The 19455-nt window shown below is 41.8% G+C and overlaps 1 protein-coding gene and 1 long non-coding RNA gene across 3 annotated transcripts in view; one reads left to right on the plus strand and one right to left on the minus strand.

Annotated features, from left to right (window-relative positions):
• CBX3 (chromobox 3) overlaps positions 1-19455 on the plus strand; it is a 294217-nt gene that overhangs the window by 97279 nt on the left and 177483 nt on the right. The gene's annotated exons all lie outside the window — the stretch shown is intronic.
• LOC143820409 (uncharacterized) overlaps positions 11154-19455 on the minus strand; it is a 34241-nt gene continuing 25939 nt past the window's right edge. Inside the window, exon 3 of the long non-coding RNA XR_013225335.1 lies at positions 11154-11686. This is a non-coding gene — a long non-coding RNA (uncharacterized LOC143820409). The remainder of the gene's footprint in view (positions 11687-19455) is intronic.

Consider the following 19455-nt stretch of genomic DNA (forward strand, 5'->3'; position numbering starts at 1 on the left):
AGGTCTCTTTGCAAGCATTCAAAAAGTGATAACAAATTCAAAGGTAACTTTAATAAAAATAAGACATCATTTATCTGACATTTCTTTTGTTTCTTATGAAAGGCTATTTCTCAAAATGACTCCAAAACAAAATATGATTTCTTTTTCTGGTATCACATTAACCTCGTGTTGACGTCACTTAAAAAGCCACATTTGTTTGTGTTCTGATCCATTGTCTTTCACAATCCAGAAGACTGCCCATTTACAGGACTGGACTATAAGAAGAATCAGCATTTGAGGTTGGCACACATTGCCTCTAGAAAACTCAATAGTGCTTAAATATATTTACCTGCCTCCCATTAAATCTTCCTTTATCTGATTTATCAAAGGGCTTGCTTCCACATATACCGGCATGGGATTGGACTGTGGTTCTGTTGATTTTAATGTTTACTGAAAATTATTCTTTTAGAAACAAATTATTTTCTATCTCCCACTTTTATAGCATAACTTGCATCTTGGCAAGAGGAGGAAAGGGAAGGATCAGACTTTTACAAAAGTGTGCTGGGCTAGGTAGTAAGGACTGTGTTTCTTTTTATAAAGAAATTCACATTGAGTGTGCAAAAAGAAAATATTAATCATGAGCTGTGCTGGGGAAAACAGCCCTGACTTACTTAGGGTTATATATTTTTTTTCATAATAGCCCTAGAAAAACACCACCAATGATGTCATAGCAGCTGCTGATTGCCTGACAGACAGCTTCCGCAGAGCAACATGAGGCCCTTTGGTGTTCATGTCAAGAAGACTGGCAGATGAATGACACCAATGAGAGCAGGACTGTATTCCCTCTGGGAACGCAACCCTAATTGATAGACAGAATGCAAAGAAAAAGACTGTTTTTGAACCTGAAAAGAATCTGCTTCCCCCCTCTCTAAAGCTCATGCCCCCACTTTCCCCTGCTCTTTTTCATCCCCCCTTTTTAAAAAGGTGTTTTGTTCTGCTGCAGTTACTGAGCTTAATGGAACTGAATGACTTTTCCCCTTTGCAATCTGTCAGTCAAAAGCCCAAACAGTGGGTCTGCTAAATGAAGTCCTTTCAGAGTTAGATGGGGGAGGAATGTGTCAGTTATCCAACAGACCCTGTTGTGTTTTAATCTGTCAGAAGAGTGATAGGAGAGAGCAGTCGGGCACAGCCAGGGCACATTCCCAGCAACAGCTAAGAGGCCTTGAAAAATCCAGGTGGCAACCCCCCCAACCCCCCCCCCAATGAAAAGCACTCTCGAGGTATGGCGCTTGGAGCCCCCAAACACTCTGCTTCACAATCAATGGTGAGATGTTTGGGCAACATTTCAGCAAAGGTTTCACGCTAAGCATCTGAAATATAAAGCCTGCCTTTAGGTGGGGGTGGAACTGTATACTTCATGGCATTCAAACAAGTACCATCTTCTTCTTTTTAAATGCTGGAGACAGTAATCTCCTAGGTGAAAGGTGAATTAGGATTCAAATAACTTCGGCAATGTTATCATTTTAAATTTTAATTTTCCTTTAGTACGTGCATTTAATCTAGGTAAAGATTACAGTGGCAGTTTCGTCTTGGCCCAAATAGTTGTTCTGGTTCACTACGGGGTAGAGTTGCCAGCCTTAGGCAATCCTCAAGAGATCTCTTTGTTTTGAGGGGGCGGAGTCTAGACTACTGGCGCCACAATGCTGAGTTTAGCTAAATCCTCCCCCACATACAAACAATTTTCATCCACTGCAGCAGGACATCTGAACGAATATTTTATTATTCACCCTGTGATACGCTAAATTTTGTGCCCATGAAAATAATAATTTCCTTCTATTCTAGATACTCTCTATCTCTTTCTATTGCATTCTTATCTTGTCCAACCTTCTTGGAGCTCAGCACAGTATCCATGATTGCTTCTGACTACAACTTACCATGGTAACTTCCTGTGACATGGATTAGCCTGAGAGATGGTGCCTAAAGTCATCTAGTGAGCATCATGGCAGAGTAGGGGATGTGAATCTGGGTCTACCAGGTCTTAATCTAACCTTATACCACACTGCTTCTCCTGGATTTCTACCAGTAAAACAAGGTAGGCAAGGGTTACCCTCTCCCATGTTAACGATGGCAGGACCCTTCCTTACAGTATGACATGCTGTCCCCAACAACCAGTGGCACCCCACAATAGTCTAGGCTTGTGTCCAAGCCAGGCACTGTTAAAGTCTGCCAAGACCCTGCTGGGCCAGACTTCATATTTTTCTCTGACACAGGTTTGACATGACAGTTGCAGCCAGAAACATGTATTCTTGTACCCGTTTTGCTTGTCTAGCTTGGTTGTTAATACTTCATGGGAACATACAGGGCTGTGTTCAAAGATGTCTGAGTTTAGGTTGCCAGGTCCTTCCAGGAAGCCAGAGGAGAAGGGGTGAGCTTTACAAGGAGTTTCTTTGCATGTTTCAGCGATGTGCCCACATGACTTCCAATGTGACCTGGGAGTGACATCGGCATGTTAGGGACACTGGGGCAATGTTCTGGGTTTTGAGCAAGAACTATATTGCAGAATTAGCCCCAACCATAGTGCAACTGCCCAATGCACCCAGCAGGAGTGCTTTCCTAGGTGTCTGGAGATGGTGGCCCCACCCCACACTTATCTGCTCCAAAACAAATCCCAGCAAAGGAGATGGTGGCCCCACCCCAATACTTATTTGCTCCAGAAGAGATCCCAACAGAAGAAAGAGAGAACCTGTCCCAGGCTATCAAAATCTATATACAATATAATCCACCTTAATAAGATATTGAATCAAACATCAAAATGTGTCTTATCTCTATTTTAATTATTAATGAAGCAACCAAAATGGACTAGATTTGTGCCGTTTTCAATGTTGAATTTTCATCAGCAGTTGTTTCCTCCTATGATTGTGAAAATTATCCTTGCAAGTTTCCAATATTCCAATATTTTTCCTATTCTAAATTGCTGACAATCACGTCTTTTTACTATATATCCAACTCAAAGTTGTAGCATGAACTCTATTCATATAACACCAGCCTTCAGCTTGCAGGTATGGGAGAACTTTGAATTGTCTGCCAATTGTCTCTCCCATGTCTTTGTGAGGTTAGTCTGAACCCTCCTCCTTGGCCTTTCCTGACTTGGTTTAATAAAGGGCTGACCCTGGCCTCCTCGAATGCTCTCTTTTTAGTGATTGAAGGGAATCTGTGCCAATGACTTGGTTTTCCTCCTGCCACATCTTCCCCTAAGGCAGTGGTTCTCAACCTGAGAGTTGGGATCCCTTTGGGGGTCGAACGACCCTTTCACAGGAGTTGTGGCAGGATGAGCAGCTTAGCCAGGGGGGTACTGCTACTGTTGATTCTCCTCCTGCAGGTGCCCAAGCTCAGCCGCCAGTTGCTCCAGCAGTGCCTCCAGCACAGTGCAGTCTCCTGGCGGGTGCTCCAGGTGGCGGCACAGCTTGGCAGGACAAGAGGCAGAACTGAACTGAGAAACCCCAGAAAAAAAACAGTTCCTATACGATCATGAACAATGGATCTTCACGCCATTGATTTTGCATAATTTTATAGTTGAGGGTCACCACAACATGAGGGACTGTATTAAAGGGTCACAGCATTAGGAAGGTTGAGAACCACTGCCCTAAGGTGTTAAGGTCTGGCTAGGCCCCAGAATGCTCTGGCTGCTGCTGACCTCCATCTTTGGCCTGCTCCCAGATGAAGGCTGCTGCCTGAACCTGTTAGGCTCTGCTACAAACAAACAAATAAATCTGAACAGGGCTTGCAAATTACAGATCTTGTCTGCTTCCTTTTTTGTAAAGCAAGTCAGAGTGTCTCCTGGTTTCCATTTAGACCATGCAGAGATGCTCTTTACAGCTAATGAAAAATATGCTGTGGATCACGTTGGCATGAAAATCTTTAGCATCCCTGCCAGGAGTCATGTCAGCAACCAGAGAGGAGAATTTGTTTTGGGGGGTTTTGTCCAAATTGTTAGTTATTGGCCTGGTGAATAACTCCTTCATCAGGGCCCACAATAAAAACACATTTAACTTTAAGCATTATGATATCAGCTTCGTGGCTCTCTATACAGATAGCAAACAGATCCTTGCTAAGCCACTGCAACCGGACTTTGGCACTGGAAACTGTGCTAGGGAATACATGCATCTGGTTCAGGCAGCTGAAATACAGATCTTTGTGAACCATGAGGACTTTGCAAGGGGCTATACGCTTTTTGCTTTTGACCTTTCCCCAGATCAAGAATGTGCAGACAACTATTCCTGGGTTAAAACTGGGAATCTGCAGGGCCAAAGTGCGCTTTGCTGGAGCACTGCCTCACTCTGTCAACATGTTTATGAATTTTTTGACACTGTCATAGAGATAAATCATAGGCAGAATGTTTTATTTGACTATATGTAACATGGACACTCTCCAGCTAACATCTGTGTTATCTACAAGCCACCTCACCAAAAAGACTTTCTTGGAAGTGTTTCCAACTGACCGGCTCCCCAGACAACGACTCTACTGAAGACCTGCTGAGATAATTGTGAATACCCATTCCTCACAACCTCCCTGGAGAATTTTGGCTCACTAGATACATGGCAAAGGATGGACATGGCGAGTTCTTTGACTCTTATGGGCACCCTCTTATTTCCAAAAACTATTGTGAGATTCTTGAGAAAAAACACCAGTGAGACTATATTTCAGTCCCAACAACTGCAAGCCTCTGATTCTGTGGTCTGTGGATGTCACTATATATTTTTTTTCTGCAGCTGTGCAGGAAGGGGCTTTCTTTTGAACAGTTTCAAGAACTCTACTCTTTTGATTTAGCACTGAATGACCTAATGGTGGAGCAATTTGTAAAAAAAAACAAGGAAGGTATGTCAAGGCATGCCCCCAACTTCTTTATGCAATTCTTGCAGTGAGTTCCACCACCACCAGCACAACGATACTGGATTTCAATAAAGCATCATTATATGGGTTTAAAGCGTGATTTTTGTCTGTCTGGTTGTTGTTTTTGTTTTAAAACCACGCCAGTTCAAATTCAAAGAAATTTTATTTTACACAATTACAAGCATATCCAGTTTGGGGGTATTGTAGTTTGATGCTTTTTAGAAGCTCTGTGAGAAAGTTGTGACATCTCTGTACCATGACTTGGGTTCTTCAGAAGTTCTAAGGTACAGCAATTAGTCAGGTTACCCACAACAGAAGATGGGAGGTTCAGTTCAGCCATGGCCTTCATAAAAACATCTCAGCCTTTTGGTATGTTATGGCTAGACAGGTCATTTCTTTGAGTAATTGCTTTCAACAAATCCATCAATGAGAATACTTTATGTTTCCCGCTCTGTATACAAAAGTTCCACTGTCATTTCCATTTTGTTTCTTTTTGTTGAACAGCATGTTTGCACGGCTGTTGTATCTAGCAGGCAGGGTTTCTATGATGTCTTGGAAGACCACATCAGAACTTGTAGCACCTTCTGCAGAGGCAGCCTCTGGTATGGGCAGAAACAGATTTAGTTTAGATTTTTCAGTTTCCCCCTGCTTCAGATGAGCTAAAAAAAAATGAAACAGTGCTTCAAAATGCTTGGCCTTCTCATATTCTGATAAGTCTTGCCTTTAGAGAGTCCCCTTCATTTCAGCATTGTTCTGGTTCTGATGTTTTCCTCCTTTAGGAGGGGTGGGTTCCTTAACTGTTCCAACCGATTGCTAGGAGCTAGATACATTTTTCCCCAGTATATTCCATTGCTGACTTGTTAGAAGACCAGTTAAGAGGGGGATGGCAAAGCTTAATAGACCCAGATTGTTTGACCAGTGCCTTTTTTCAGAGATATTCTTCTGTTAGTCAGGTTTTTAATAAAAGTTTGCCTTTTCCTCAGCACACATTCCTGATGAGGTGATACAGGGATGTTGCCTTTTAAAGTATGGAGAGTGATTTCTGAGATAGCCGCAGCCAGATCATGCGAAGCTGAACAGAGAATGGCTTTCCTTTGTTGCAGGGAAGCCTTGATGAGTATTTTGAGGAGAGCCAAATTCCTCTTTATCCGTCTGGACATGTTGCCCTTTGGAAGAGCCAAAGGTAACTGGATGTTTAGGGGGCTGGTTGCTTCTTTTTGTACCCAACGGATTTCAGGTTTGTTTTTAAGACATATGCCACAGGCCACTCTAGTTGGAAAAGTTCAGTTCGATATCCATAAGGATATCCTTAAAAGCCTCCAGAAAGACTTTCCAGGGTACATTTGGCAAGCCAATGTAGCAATCTATAGTTTGTACCTGGGGGTTTTAAACAGGACCGGATATTTGGTATTTGTTTTTTTAATGGAAAAATATATTCTAAGTAATAAATAAAATGCTCAGACTCCAATGGTGCATGTATTTGGTAAAGGCTCTCTCAGTTTCAGCATTTTCACAATCAGAGTCCATCAAATCATCTACAATTTACTTTATTAGAAGGGAGCAGCTGATCATCATTAAGTATTTCAGGCAACTCTTCAACAAACTTTACAAAGCAGTTCATCTTATAGATTCTGCCAACAGCTATAAAATAATTTTCAGGTATAAGAGAAAGTACATGATGGGGATTGTTCTAAATGTTTTTAACAAAGAAACTTTTTCTACAGTAGCTAGGTCTGGCCACCACTGCAGAAAATGGATGTTTCCAATGCATGGCCATTCTAAAAACCGTATGATAGGGTTTTGTAATTGTCCACCAGGACCCTCTTATCATAAACAACTTTAAGGGTTTTCTTAAGTGGCTCTGTCTCAATGAGAAATGGACTTTTTGTTTCTTATGATGGAGGGCTGCTGGACCGGGATCTCTTTAGAAGGGAGCTCTGAGTTGTAGTCCAGGACCAGTCCCTTCAATGTCTGAAAAAATTTATTTTCAGACTTTGAAGCATTTAGTGTGGTGCCCTTGGCTTTGATGCATCCCTTGCCCCCTGAAATAATGTTTTGGGCCCAGCCAACTTGAACTCTGTGAAATGCTCATCTGGCAGGATCTCATTTGTGAGATGGCCTAAATAATCCCCTAAAGGAGGATTCCAGTCTCAAATACCAAATATCCAGTATTGTTTAACCCTCCTCCCCAGGGAAAACTACAGATTGCCACATTGGCCAGCCAAATGTACCCTGGAAAGTCTTTCTAAAGAAGCATGAAGATAGATGATCCATGAGCCAGCTGGTGCTGGAGATCATCCATCAGGGCAACCAGTGCCGTCTCCACCCTGTGGCAAGGATGGAAGCCCAACTGGTATGGGTCAAGGGCTGAAGTTTCCTCCAAGAAATCCAGGAGCTGGTACACAGCAGCCCTCTCAACTACATTACCCAGAAATGCAAGGTGTGAGATCAGGTGGTCGCTGGCAGAGTACTGCAGGTCCAGCAATGTTTTTCAGGAGAGGGCAGCACACTGCCTCTTTCAACCCTCCTCTGATATCATAGAGAGGTTGCAAAACTAAAAAGGGAACAGAAATCCAACCTGAACAAAGTCAGAAACTCAAAAGTTGAGCTGCAAAACTATGCTGAAACAATATTAAAAAATTATTACAAATATTTATTAAAGTGCACCAATAATATATTTAAAACAAAGTAAAAATAATACATATCTAACTGTACATGAAGAACAGACCAAACATGTTTCGACCCACAGGAGTCTTCCTCAGTGGTCAATATATAATTGACAATGCTCTCTTGTCTAAATACACATCCTAAAGTTTCGCTGGGTGGTCAAGAGAAACACTTTAGAAACATTGGTTGGTGCTACACCAAAGAGATTTCTCTTGACCATGGATGTTAAAGTCTCCCAGAACCAAAAGCCTGGGGAACTGCAACATCCAGGCAGCTGCTGCCTCCAGCAGACCTGGCAGGGCATCAGATAGAGCAGTGGGTGCATGGTACACCACCCAGATGGCCAAGTTCTCGATCGATTCCCATGTGAGGCCAACACACTCCACCCCTGCAATCAGTGTTGCTGGGAAAGCCCTGAAGGAGTAGGTGTTCCAGACTAGGATCACCACCCCTCCCCCCTACCATGGAGCCAGGGCTGATGAAAAACTGGGAGGTGCCAGATCTTTCAAGGCGACTGTTTCACCTTTGTGCACCCAGCTCTTGGTGATGCACACCAGGTCTACCCCATGCCCTGCAAAATAATCCCGCAGGGTCAAGGACTTGTTCTTAATTGACCTGGTGTTGCAAATCATCAGCATTGCTTCTGCCCTAGCCCTCTCCCCTGTGAACCTAGGGATGGGACAAAGGTTTAAAGGGCAGCAAGCGCATCGACCAGACCACCTACCATGTTTCCATGGGTGGGACCTTCTCGGACCTGCATGCATCATTGTCTTCCTATTATTGAACCCCTTCCCACCACCATATCTCCCTTGGCCCAGAATTGCTGGAATATCTTCAATGGGTTGGGTCATATCCCCCTTTCCCCCTCGCCACCCAATCAATGCCCTTGCATGGCAGATCACTGCCAACAGTGCACACCCACCAAGTCTCTACTACCTAACCACCAACTAACTACAACACCTTGGCAAAGCAGCTAACCCCTATCTATCTAGCCCCAGTTCCTAACTTTAGCTGCCACAAAATTTCCCACCATAACCCTCCCATCCCATCCCATCCCAACCCTCCCTATCCACCCACCCTACACCTAACAACTAGAGAAAAACTACCTTTGCAGGGAGGAGGATCTTCCAGATCCCGCCTTTTGGGGCTCTCTGGGTTCCCTTCCTTCTCTGCATCCCCTAAAGCTAGCTAACCTGCTCTGACTGATCACATTCTCCCCAATAGATACAATAACCCTCAGTAACAGTTAGATGATGGTCCTTCAGAATCACAAAACACCACCAGAGGATGCCAACAGAACAGAGTCCCTCTCTCAATTCCACCTCTCCTAGGTGTAAACTGCACGGAGCTTTTATTCCAACCCCAGGTCGATTTAGTCCCTGCCCTCTACACAGAATGCGATTTGCGTTTGGATTTGGGGCGATTTAAAATTTCCTTCTGCAGCAAGAAGTATTGATCTGGAGTGACCCTACCGCTATTGTGCGATATCTTAGAGTGCTTTTAACCCTCAATATTTAAAGGCTGTTTTGAATCTGGGCTCTCCTCCATGGTAGAGGACTCGTGATTGGCCACAGGTGGCCATGTGATAAACTTGCCTTAAAGGAGAAGCCCCTAATTTCTCTCAACTTATTTAGGTCTTGGATTATTTTTTGTGCCTTCTTCAATTCTCCCCCCCCCCTTCAAGAAAAGAAAGGATTTTTTCCTCCCTCCTCTGACTTCTTCTATCCTCTTCCCCCCTTCAAGAAAACAAAGAAAGAGTCTCCATTTGCCTCCTCCCCCACTCCCCATGCAGTTTCAGGTTGCAGGATCAAGCCTGGGCATCGATGCAGGTAGAATAAATTTGGCTTTGTGGGAAAGAGAAAAATGATAAATTTCTAGCCTGTGCCCCACACATATGCACACATCCACATGAGGCCTGAGATCTTCCAACCAAATGCCTGGCAAAAGAGCTCTGTCAGGTCCTTTAGCTCATTCCAAGGTAGGGGCTAGGACCACAAAATTCCTGGCCCAGGTTGAGACCAGGTGAATTTCACATGAGCTGGGGATAACCAACATACTTGAATTCACAAAGCTAGGGCTTGGTTGGTTTTAAAGATGCCAGTGTGAGTGGAGATTCAAATTTGGATCTCATGTCCAAATTTACCACTTCATTCACTATAACAGCCTTTCTCAACTTTTTTACTATTGAGAAACCCCTGAAACAATCTTCAGGTTTCGAGAAACCCTGGAAGTGGTGTGATTGTGCAGAATATGGTTGGGAAGCATAGCTCTGTACATGCCCACCTAGGATTCTTTCTCTCCCCTCCTCCATGACTATCATCATCTCTTTTTTTTTGAGGGGGGGAGGGATTTCAACATGACCATATATGATCACATCACCTGATAAATGTTTAATAGGAGTTTTTTTAAATATAAAAATTAATTAACTCCCAGCCATATGGGAAACCCTTCCAGAGCTATCAAGAAACCCCAGGGTTTCATGAAACCCTGATTAAAAAAGCCTACATTACCATTATAATTGCTTTCTATTTGAAATGTTTTCCATCTGTCATACCAATCTACTAGAATGGACACAAGTTTCTGTGGCATACTATATACTTGGGGAAATTGTGGTACCAATTGGTACCAAGGCATGCAAGATGTCAACTTTGCTGTCATATAGATCCTAGCAACACCATCAGTGGACCCAGCAGCATCAACCATACCATCACAGGTTCATAATCCTGCCCATCTCTAATGCAATTTATGCCAACACATGTCAGTAATGTCCTTCTACCGTCTACACTGGACACACAGGACAGTCTCTTTGACAAAGAACTAATGGATGTAAGTCTGAAATCAGGAATCATTTTAACCTTTCAGGACATCTAATTGCTGACCAGTTTAGGCTTGTTTCCTTGTTTAAACTGGCACATGAAAGACATTGATTGTAAAGACAACCACGAGGGAGGGAGGTTGCCTCAATTTTTATGCATTTTATATGGCTTGCTTCTGTTGCATCATTTTATCGAATCCAAAACCTTCTCTCGATTATAAAGATAACTTTCATATTGGTAAAGAATTCTTTTTAAAAGCTTCATAAAAAGGATCTCCCCACTCTCCCATTCAACTCCAAAATATAAATTACTTTCCTTCAAAACTGCTATTTCCTCAGGCCCAGGTTTTCCTCCACTTTATTTTAAAAACCACACACATGAGTTCACTAAATATTTATGGATGTAATTTATGGCTTGCTTGAGTACCTCTTGCAAGGACTGAAAAGAAAGCCTGTGTGTGGCCAAAAAAACCCATCTATGACTAGCCCTAAAAAACACAGAGGTGAACAAGAACAGAAACTTCACATTAATACTGAAGCTGTCACAGTTCAGTGGGGGAAAAACATACAAAGGCTTACTGCCCAATTCAAAGTCTCACCTAACTTGTCTAATAAATGCCTAGTATAGGACATTAATCCCTACTCCAGAGCAATATCACAATTTAAGTACATAAATATGAGTTAAGCACCAAGCTGTTTAAAGAATAAAATAGTTTTATTATGAGGAGAAACAATTTTGTAAAGAAAGAGAAACCTAATTTACTGTGTTCTATTGTCTTCCTTCAGTCTGTTGGTTCTGGAGGCAAGCAGGGAGGAAATATGCTCAAAGGAAGTCTCCATATGAGCCAAGCAAGACACAAGGAGACTATTTGAAAACTATCAGGAAGTTCCTAAGACACATGCTAAATACACATTTCCTCCAATGCCCCCCATATGACATCATATTTTTTTAAAATAATTCAAACAGAGTATCTTACAAATTCTAACAGTTACACCTGGGGAACAGAAGTGTCACAAGAATTGCATAGGCCAGAGGACAAAATACATGGTGCAGAAGACTTCATCTAGAGAACATTGGACAAACAAATATACTTGCAGGGAATTTTGATATATGGATAACCAACATGATTAAAGTTATGCTGTTGCTACAACCTAAGTGATACAGGCTTATGAATCCAGAGAGACAACATGAACGAGGATGGAAGGAATTCCAAGGAGCCCCGGGGCTTTTCTGCATTCCCATTTTCCTTGCTTGTATGTTCCTGTTCCTTGAGGGGGGGGGGCTGTTATACTTGCATTTTTCTCCTTCTAGTGGTCCCCTCGTTGCATTAAAACCTGCAGTTTAAAGCAGCAGAGATATATGTTAGACATAAAATAATGTAATATTGAATAAACCACTAGGGGGAACAAAACACATGTGAAACAGAAAAGAAATCCAAGCAACAGGGACACACAAACAAGGAAAATGTGGGAAAGCTCCCAGTAGAATTTTTCACTTTTTTCCTTTGAGCCTGTCACACATGTCAGAAAAAAATTATAAGAGGCCTTCTAGAAGCACCAGTTCACAGGTCTGTACAGCTCCAAGCAGGTCAAGTTTCACAAATTGGGAAGGCAATAGGCTAAATTTCAGCTCTCAGCCACCATATCTGAGGAAAAACAGAGATAATCCGTGGAAACAAACCACCAGGCCTGCTACAGGCTAATGGGCTGCAGTACAGAAGAGAGCGGAAAATCTCGATTGTAGACTTTCTTTCTCCAAACAAGAAATATAATATTGCTTTTCAGTTTTAAAATGCAGTTTTCCAGATTTTTATGCTCAATTTACATACTTGATGAGTAAAGGCTTCTGCACAGCAGGATATCCTATTATAAATATTTGCATATTTTAATAAGAAAAATATTTTATTTTAGCCTGTCCTTCCCAGTTGGCTCAAGGCAGGTCAAAACAAAATAAAATATACAAATAATAAAATTACTTAATTTACATCAGATTCAAATTTATTGTACAGCCATAGGCCTTTACAAAGTGCAAAAGACAACCATAGGCAATAAAAGCAGATAATAGCACATACACTGGAATCTATACAACAGAATAAATGACATAATTAAAACCAGAATTTTTGGTCATCTTCAAAATCTAGGTGGTTCAGCTTTTCCCTTCCCTGGTGAATGGTTTTGAGATACCAGCTTAAATTCAGAAAGAGATCATATTCAGATATCTTTTAGAGCAGGGGTAGTCAACCTGTGGTCCTCCAGATGTTTATGGACTACAATTCCCATGAGCTCATGGGAATTGTAGTCCATGGACATCTGGAGGACCACAGGTTGGCTACCCCTGTTTTAGGGGCCCCTGTTTCTGAATTTCTTCACTGCAAATGGTTGTAATCCACAGGGATTCAGAACTGTCATCTCATCCCTAGATGAGGTTTTGGGAAAGCCCATCTGACAGCAAATTCCTCTATGTTACATGTCCACACTGCCCGCAATCAAGAGACCTTTCCTCTTTTCCCCACGGTAAGCAAATTGCTTATCATGAATGTACAAGTCTCACCTTGTTCTGCTGAAATGCAAATCACCGTCTGAATGGAGTATGTGTTTGCTAGCCTCTGACGCCCTGTTTTCTCTTTAAAAAAAAAAACAGTCTTGCTACTCTTTGAGATTTTTGCATGCTGACACAACACAGGTCACTGCTTTTTTGGAAGTGTTGTTGTTTGTTTTGACGTGCCCTTCAGTGCCATACTTGTCCAGATGACTCCTGTCTTCAGAAAGTTGATTTTCCCCTGTGTTTTGAAAATCAGAACGAGACCCCTGAAAGCATTTAAAGTTTTATTTTCAGTCCATGACCAGTAGTCCTGACGAGTGCCATTCAAGTGCTCAGGTCTTGCCAAAGTGGTCAGTGGTGGTTAGTGGTTATATGGGCTGTTTCGTTTCCATATCAATTCAACCTGGCTTTGTAGCCACTTTCCTTGTGACAGATTGGGAGAATGCTGTCTGCGAAGCAAAGAAGCTTTAATTAATCCATTTTAAAGCCATGCAACTCCTTGAAATGTGAGTGGAATAAAATCCTTTAATTAGCTCAATATTAGTGAAGCAGCACCAGCAGCTCCATCTGGATGCATATTAGGAAAGGTGGCTGAGTAGACAAAGAGAAGTATTTGACTTCTCTTCAACTTGTCATTGAAGAGAAGAAGAAATTTCCAGATAAAAGACCTTCGTTAGCACATGCCTAGCAGTTCACTCATTTAAACAGACTGTGGGAGGGAGGTTATTAGCTACTTCTTTTCCTTTTAAATAAATCTTGTACAGATTTTTAAGTAAGGTTGTCCCCTTATCTAAACCTAATCCAACAAGGTGTTTTGCTAAGGTATTTTAAAGCTCAGATGCAAATTTAGGCTAAAAGAGAATAACAAATTTACATATATTTAGATACATTAAGAATACAAATGAACACTGTTATGGCTATTTTCTTCACATGTTTATGTGGTAAACATTTATAAATGTCACGTGCTCATGAGGTAAAATGAAATGTTACATTTGAAAAACATGAGATAAATAACATTTTTATTGCATTTTTAGTACATTTGTTGATTTTTCTGTGTAGGCCATTTTGAGTCCCCCCATGTGGGGAAATACAAATACTGAAAATGGAATAAATGAATGCAGAAGTGTATATCATGTAATAAAAAAGATGTCAGTTCCATCTTGCAGGAGAATGAGGAAGCAGATCTGCTTCAGGCTATGGACTCCCGTTTTGGCCTTGCCAGTGATTTTTAAGAAACTTCATAGGAGAGGGGATGGTGGGGGATTTAAGTGTGCATGGGAACCACAGAAATCTCTTGTTAGATCCATTTACAGTTCTTGCCCTGCCAGCAGCATGTGCCAGAGTGGCGGTCAGGTGGCATTGCAGCAGAATGGAGGAAGCTCCCCCTCCCAGAGTTACCATCAGAACTTTTCAAATACATAATCGCAGCAATGCAGTATCAGAACATATGCATAAACGGGAATGTTTTAAAGACATTTTAAAAGAGTTAGCAAACACACTGCAGTGAAAACTGGTACAGACATAACAGCCCCAGTAGTTCTGGAATTCCTCTTCTGGCCCATACTAATGTGCCAGTCTAGATTTCTCCCTGATCCAGGCCAAGCACTGTAGGCTACACTAGACATGCTAGCATCTCTCTGTCCCAGCACAGCAAGAGAAGCTCTACCCCCACCCCCACAAACCTTTTCAAGTGCCAACATAGACACCAGGATGTATAACTGTTTCAACACTTGGGAAAGTGAAGGGAGGGGGGACAGGAGCACCTCATCCTGCTGTGCAGTGGGCATTATGCAGACTGTGTTCCTCTGGAATTTTTAAGTCATCTCATTAGGCTTTAAAATGGTGGTGATGTCAACAGGTTGGACCTGGGGAAGCTATCACATCTAATTTGACCTTGAGCTCTTCAGATGCACATGTGGACTAGTGTTTTCCATTGAACTGAATAAGGATGTCTTTGTGCGTTCAGCTCTGCCTGTGCACTCGAGCATAACCTGTGTACCTAGAGAAGCCACTGATTATGGCAGAAGAGTGATTCAAAAAAACCTGCAGACAAATAGCTTCAAATTTGTCTTTCCCTCCTCATCTTTAGTTTTATTCTGCTTCAGTGTTGTCCCTTTTTCTGTGGCTTCTTAATGCAAGAATGTTAAATGTAAATGTCAAAACAAGGCTTCTTGCACATCGAAATGTACCTTTCCTGGCAGAATTCCAATATAATCTGTCAAAGCACATACTGTTCTTGTCATCTAGCACCACTTCCAGGCCACCTGTTAATAGCATTATTAGTACTGGAGAAGAGCCAAGCATCCTACTTTTCTACTAATTTGTCCAATAAAATGGATTATTTGATTAAACAGTTGCTCCTTGAAGAAGGAAAAAACACAGACATTTGAGGCTTGGTCATTTACTGTTCTCTAGGAACAATCTTGTCCCCACCATCACCATCACCATTACCACCACTACCTCGAACTTTGCCTGCAGTGTGTTTATGGGCTCAGTGCTATGTTGAGAAGATGTACAAGTCCATGACAGGAGGATCAAGGTCTACAAACCTTCTCTCCACCTCCCACTCTGAAATGTAGGACAGGTCTAGCATTGCCTAGTCAGGTAACTAAACATGAGTGGATGGCCTCAGCCTCTCTGCCTTGTTGTTGGATCTCCAAAGAAAGTGTTTGGCAACCATGTGATACAGGCTGCTGGACTTAGATGCACCACTGGTCTGATCCAGCAATGTTCTTATGCTTCTAATTCTCATTGGAACATGCTTTTCTTAGCCAGAAACAAGTTGGATGAATCTGAATTGTATTCCTGGGTGACAAAATTTATTTTCCATAAAATCTTCTGCTTCATTTAAGTAATCATATTTTTAGGGTCCATGCATTTCATGGCCAGAAGCAAACAGGATAGTAATAATAATCCTGGGCAATTGCTGGAAATGGCCAATGGCCGACTAATAAACTAAATCTATTGGTTCATAATAATCCTGGGCATCAACATTTCCTTCCATTAAGTATTCTGCCTCATTTAGGTACATGTTATTTGTCCATTTATATGAATCAGATTCCTGTGGTCCCGATCCGTGCAACCTCTAGGCTTGATTTCTGTAATTCACTCTATGTGGGCCTTCCCTTAGCCTTCACTGCACTTGATCTTAGCCAAAAGGCCGAGAAGTGATATTCCTCATATTTATTTATCATACTTCTATACCGCCCTCCCCGGAGGCTCAGGGCGGTTTACATTATAACAGAGAACCATACATAAAACAGTCTGTAGAACATGTACATCAATAACAAACAATTGCAACCAAACACAACACAGTATAACAATAAACAATCATAATACAAACAGGTCCAGGGCTTGTTGATGGGATTCTGAGGGAGGTGGCTTATTGATTGAATTCTGAGGGGGGGGTATTATTTTGTTTTGTCCCAAGTTTTCTTTATACCGCTATGTGATATCTGACATTCTATCCTCCCTTCAATTCCACTGTGACGAAACTGTAATAGTTAATAAATCACTTGATAGCAAGGATCCTGCCCAAACCACCTGTATTGCAGCATTTTTAGGTAAGGTTTTTAGAATTAATTCCTTGTTTTTAACAAAACTGAGTAACTCCACTTGATTTTTTAAAAAATTTGCTTTGTATCTTCCTTCTTGTGTTGTTCATTATGCCAATAAAGGCTTCTGTATCTGTATCTTAGCCTTCACTGGAAATTGCAGTTGCTAGGGCCCTCAGAGGAACATCTTTGAGGGCCCACATCCAACTGGTGCTGAGGCAGCTGCATTGTCATTATATCTGGAACAGCTAGCTCACACCCCATTTATACCCCTGGGGCACGGGTTGGGGGGGGGGGGTTGCTGAGTTTCCTGTTATGGACAGTGGAAGGGGGCAGGGGGGTAGATTTAGATTAGAAGCACGCCTAGTCCTAGCCCTGAACTGGTGGAATTAGCTCCCAATCGAGCTGCGAGCCCTGCAGGAATTTTCTGTGTTCTGCAGGGCCTGCAAAACAGAACTCTTCCACCAGGGCTATGGTTGAGGCCAGGACAGTGAGGAAGATCATTGGGCCCCCCTTTCCCAATGCCAGTGCTATTGTTCTTAGCAGTTGGCCATACGGCATCAATGGCCCTCCTCCAAACCCCTGTTATTAGGCATAGGAGGAGGATGTGTTGTTGAGTTATCACCATACGTGTTGTGTTTTATTGTTCTTGATGTCCTGTTTTTAATGGGATTTTATTGGGGGCATTTATGAAGGAGTATTGTAACCCGCCGCAAGCCAGCTTTGGGGGTGGCGGGGAATAATAATAATAATAATAATAATAATAATAATAATAATAATAATAATAATAATAATAATAATAATAATATGCTGCCACTGACAAGGATGTTTTAAGGGATGGGGTTTTCATACTTTTATTGTGGGGATATTACTTGTAACCTGCCACAAGCCAGCCAGTCTGGGAGAGGCAGGTAATAAAACAAATAATAAATAAGCAAATAAATAAAATTTGCACTGTGATTTAGAGGTACTACAACACATAAATATGTAGCAAAAAGAGTGAGTGCAAGCCAGTCAACATTAGGCATCGTTAATTCTGATTGATTTCAATAGAAGAGTAAGCACATTCTTAACTGTTTTCTATGGAAACTAATGGGGAAAGGGCTGAATACTGCTGGACCATGCCCTGCATTTTTAAAATTTTATTTAAGCCATAAACATACTGGCCCCATTTTAGCCATCCACTGCTAATTAACAGGGTGCTTTGACTATGGATTTAATGAAGACCTATAGAATTCAGTGGTGCTTAGGAGTAAATAAATTCACTTTCTTTTGTGCCTTATGAACATTACCTTGTTGGGGCTAATTAACACCTATCCTTAATTACTACATGAACTCATTGGCATGCAACATTATTCACAGAGGCGACTTTAAGCTTTGTACTGCCCTCGCCAAGCACTCAAAATCATCACTGTTCCTCACTGCTTCATGTTTTCCACTGTCAGCCTAGCCAGAGGACTGCCATCTTGGCTGGATTCAACCTCATCCCTCCTCTCCCCTCTATTTCCCTCCTCTCCTTCCTCTGCTGGCTGATACTACCAACTCTGCAGGCCAGATGGAGGCTGGCTGTGAGGGGGGAGGGAGGTTGTTAGTTGCTGATAATGATCCTCAGGAACTCTCCCATACTGTTTCATCTTGAAAGGGCACAATGAATAGGCAAAGGTAATGGAGAAAAAAGAGCAACAGTCAGCATTTAATATAACTGTCAAACATGTTGACCAATCAGCTGTATTTGCCAATCCAAATAGGATGGTGCTGATAGGTTTCCATGCGTTTCTACCCATCATTGCACCATTGGGTAGGAGCTTTTGGGAAGCAGAAGCACTGTTCCATTTCCCTGCCCCTGTTGATCCTCTTAGTGATTCTGGCAGACTTCTCGGTTTAGTTTACCAGTCATGAACAGAGAGGCAGTTTTCCTTCAGTCAGCTCAGTGGTTTGTGAGCATTTTGGGTTATTAGGTTATTTTTCACATATTCAAGCGGTCCAGTACAGTAGCAATTGGCAGCATTTCACACATGTACATTCTCACACGGCCCTATAGGACTTGTACTTTACCCCCACAGACCTGTTCTCATTGTTGCTACTTAGCAGCCAATTGTATAAATAATGAGCAAATCAATCAATAAGCCAATGATTATAAGTATACGAGATTTTTTCCCTTAAAAGTCATATGATTTGCTGTTTGTTCCAGTTCATGCTATTGACATTATTTCAGGTATGCACATTTACACACCACCTATGGGAGGCATTTTATTTAATTACCTGACCCAACCACCATTGGACAAAATCATCTCACTTACTGCATAGTTGTAAAACCCCTAATAGGCAAGGAAATTAAACCGCTACCACCACCACAGCAACTGCACAGCTGTACAGCTGGCTCAACAGTCACTTGGGGCAGAAGGCAGACAGGCAAACAGATTGGAGGTACAGCTCACAGGTGACAAACACACTGCGTTTGACCACTGAACCTGTTTCCTACAAAATCCTTTAAGAAATATGTATTTGCTGCTCAATCTGCCTATCTTCCAAATGATTCCCTATGCCTGCTCTTCATGTAGTAATTGACTGTAAAAAGTGGATTCTTTCTCCTATCTGTCAGAAATTCAGCACTGAGGAACCTTTCAGTGATGGGTACAAATGCTAATGATTTCATCTATGTTGGTTAGTGAGGGGGAAATAAAATTGGAAATGTGTTGTGCTTTTAATCACATATAAAGCAGGCAGAATCTGGCAAGCAAGAAATACAATCTCTGGACATTTTTGTCCTGGTTGTGTGGAAAGCAAATAGATTACAGCTATAAATACCTTTCCTTGTGAAACCAGCAGAAATGAAGAAAATAAAATAAACATGACTAATAATGAGAAGATAGAGAGCGAATGCATTTATAACAGGAAATGGATCAAAAACAAATAGAAATTCAATTTTGCCAACAGCTCATGCATAAGAACTCTGTATATGCATAGACAGTAAGAAACTACATTTAGTAACAGAAGAAACTGTGACA

Source organism: Paroedura picta, chromosome 11 (genome assembly GCF_049243985.1).
Source record: "Paroedura picta isolate Pp20150507F chromosome 11, Ppicta_v3.0, whole genome shotgun sequence".
NCBI lineage: Eukaryota > Metazoa > Chordata > Lepidosauria > Squamata > Gekkonidae > Paroedura > Paroedura picta.